Genomic DNA, 1,131 nt, shown 5'->3' with positions numbered 1-1,131 from the left:
GGATCCAAACAGGGCCAAAGAAGAGTAGTTTGGTTCTAAGTTCAAAACAGAAAAGTGGGTTCAAAACAGAGCAGTCTGCTTCCAAGTTCAAAACAGAAAAGTGGTTCAAAACAGAGCAGTCTGCTTCCAAGTTCAAAACAGAAAAGGTCATCTACACACCTGTTCTGTCATCGCCCGGTTTCAAAGACAATTTGGTCCAAGGTTGCTAGACGGAAGGGCTGTGAGGCGATCGGCAACGCTGTCAACACAGACATTGGGAGCGTCATGGAGCTATGCTAGAGAGCGATCTGTCGTGCCCTAAGCCCACGCTAAGGAATCAAGACCACTCTAATACTACTTGTTTGGAAATTTGCAAGGAAAGAAACAGAGGGATCTTTACCAAGCAGTGCAAACCGGTTACAGGGATAGTTCATGAGATCAGGTTGGCCTTTTTGGATTGGAGATTGGCAGGGGTGAGATTTATTTTTTCTTTCAAAAAAGGGATAATCCCGGCCTCTACATCATACGATGCACACAACCATTTTATTAAGCAACAAGTACATCCAAGTCATTGAGTATCAAAAGGTTTACAGCAAAACACGACCATCTCGGTCGGAAACAAGATTACACTAGCACAACGCGTGCGTTGCTACGGGCTGCAATGCTATAAACGAATCAAATAAATGATTAAAGTCGTCTCCAAGGTTGAAGATCAGTTTGTTCTCAAACATCTATATTCAGACATCGAATGGGCGTCCAGCGGGCTCCCCAAAATTCAGCCGTCTGGATAGTCCGAGCTCCCACAAATCTAGCCCATATGTGGGGGAGAAATATTATTGTCCGGATTATCCACCATGTACCAACACACGGTCCCAACACAAAAACCCCACCCCATGACACATTACTTCTCCTGCCGAATCCTCCTCTTCCCGCTCGATTTCCCGCCATAGTAGGACATTTCTCCTTGGAGCATTCTCCTTTAAAACCGAATGACGCTTACCTCACCTTTGCCATGGCGCCCTCTCTCTCCTTCACACTGTAGTTCCCCACGGACCGCCAAGGAGTCCCAGCCCAACCGCCCCGCACTCCGCCCTGATCCCCTCCCCCGTGTTCATGCCGATCCTTCACTGGCATCAAGGAGATCGTGCACTA

This window comes from Triticum dicoccoides, chromosome 2B, assembly GCF_002162155.2.
Source record: "Triticum dicoccoides isolate Atlit2015 ecotype Zavitan chromosome 2B, WEW_v2.0, whole genome shotgun sequence".
NCBI classification, from domain to species: domain Eukaryota; kingdom Viridiplantae; phylum Streptophyta; class Magnoliopsida; order Poales; family Poaceae; genus Triticum; species Triticum dicoccoides.
Note: the sequence above shows the minus strand (reverse complement) of the source record.